A 2,331-nucleotide genomic window follows, 5' to 3' on the forward strand; every position below is an offset into this window, starting at 1 on the left:
AACAATCAGATTTTGCTTTCTCTAATTTTAAAACTAGTTGTCATGCCACTCTGACTCTGTGAGTGAGGTATTGTTTAGTTGTTTCAGCACAGAAAAGAGTATCATCTGGGTTGAGGCAAACGAAGATGTGAGAGAGAAATGGCGATGGCCATCATTATGAAGCTAAAACCCAAACTCTGGAAAACAAAAACAAGCCCTCTTCTTTCCTGCACTCACCTTCTTCAATGTTCCTCATGGTCTCACTTTCCCTACAAAGACCACAACCTTCTGTGCGAAATCTCCGAAGCCATCAACGATTCCGAGAACGAGAAGGACTATTACTCTAAGAACCCGAGACTCAAACAAATCCTCCCTTACCTCAAGCCGCGCCACGTCAGCACCCTCATCACCCTCAACCCTCTCTCCCTCTCCCCGTCCTCGCTCCTCTCCTTCTTCAACCACCACGCTTCTCGCCCTCCCTTTCGCCACACTCTCCATTCCTACTGCACCATGCTTCACTTCCTCTGTCTCCACCGAATAAGTTCCCGGTCCCGGTTCAAGGTTGCGAGAATCTGCTTCGTCGCGTGGTGAGGTTGAGACCCGTTGAACTTGAACGCTCCTGGGCCTTTTATTTGGAGGTTTTGGATTCTGGGTACCCGCCAAAATTTTTTTTTTCCAACGTTTTGATGCATGGGTTTTGTAAGGTTGGTGGTGTTGGGAGTGCGCGGTTGGTGTTCGATGAAATTCCCAAGAGGGGTTTGAGGCCAACGGTTGTTAGTTTCAATACTTTGATCAGTGGGTGCTGTAAAGCGGGGGCTGTGGAGGAGGGTTTTAGGTTGAAGGGTGTTATGGAGAGTGAGAGGGTGTGCCCTGATGTTTTCACTTTTAGTGCTTTGATCAATGGGTTGTGTAAGGAGGGTAGGTTGGACGAGGGGAGCCTTTTGTTTGATGAGATGTGCGGGAAGGGATTGGTTCCGAATGGCGTTACGTTCACTGTTTTGATTGATGGGCAGTGCAAAGGTGGGAAGGTTGATTTGGCGTTGAAGAATTTTCAGATGATGCTGGCTCAGGGTGTTAGGCCTGACTTGGTTACTTATAATGCATTGATCAATGGTCTTTGCAAAGTTGGAGATTTGAAGGAGGCTAGGCGGCTCGTGAACGAGATGAGTGCGAGTGGTTTAAGGCCTGACAGGATCACTTTCACTACACTGATAGACGGGTGTTGCAAGTATGGGGATATGGAATCGGCCTTGGAGATCAAAAGGAGGATGGTTGAGGAGGGGATCGAACTTGATGATGTAGCTTTCACCGTGCTTATCTCTGGGCTTTTGTAGAGATGGGAGAGTTCATGATGCTGAGAGAATGTTGAGAGATATGTTGAGTGCTGGTTTCAAACCGGATGATCCCACGTACACCATGGTTGTTGATTGTTTTTGTAAGAAGGGTAATGTTTAGATGGGGTTCAAGTTACTCAAGGAGATGCAAAGCGATGGACATGTACCGGGAGTTGTTACGTATAATGCGTTAATGAATGGACTGTGCAAGCAAGGTCAGGTGAAAAATGCTAAAATGCTGTTAGATGCAAATGTGGGGGTGGCTCCAAATGATATTACATATAACATTTTATTAGAAGGTCATAGCAAGCATGGAAGCTCTGTTGATGTCGACATATTTAATTCTGAGAAAGGACTTGTTAAAGATTATGCTTCATATACAGCACTTGTTAATGAATCAAGTAAAACTTCAAAAGATCACCAAAAGAGATAATTGCTACTGAAGTCTTTTTAGCTGAACTGCCATAATTGTTGGACCTGGCTTACAGATAAAAAAATCATCAGAATAAATCAAAAGTAACATGACTATTATCACTGAATCAGTCAGTATACGGCACAGGGAAGATAAAATATGTTTTCCATTTCATTGTTGTATAATTCTTGATTTCATTGTTGGATTGCTGAAAGTACTCTGCAAGAAGGCAGAAGCAGCAGGAGCTTCCATCTGGAATGTATTTTATTTGAGCTGGAAGGCTTCATTTATAGCAGCAATAACATCAGAGTTATTAGAGATTGTAATTGCGCCTGTCTTCCTTCAGTTTTGTATGGTGCATGTTGATGCCAATTTAGGTTCTTTTGTCTGCTTCAGTGATTCCTTGTAAATAAAGCAACTTGGCTGCTATTGTCAATGTAAGAAACGGAAATTGCTTCTAAAGGTTAAGGTGACTAGCTAACTGTGAGCTACCCGAGATTATATGATTCAAAAGACTTGGTTACGGTTCTGGTATTTAGGTTATGTTAGGCTTAGTTTTTTGTCCCTTTAAATGCAATTTTAAAATTAATACTCAAAATAAGAAAT

General features: G+C 42.9%; 1 pseudogene; it reads left to right on the forward strand.

The window, feature by feature from the left end:
- Positions 1-326: 326 nt before the first annotated feature.
- On the forward strand, positions 327-2,187 carry LOC114384466 (annotated as a pseudogene).
- Positions 2,188-2,331: the final 144 nt, after the last annotated feature.

Source organism: Glycine soja, chromosome 14 (genome assembly GCF_004193775.1).
Source record: "Glycine soja cultivar W05 chromosome 14, ASM419377v2, whole genome shotgun sequence".
Classification (NCBI taxonomy): domain Eukaryota; kingdom Viridiplantae; phylum Streptophyta; class Magnoliopsida; order Fabales; family Fabaceae; genus Glycine; species Glycine soja.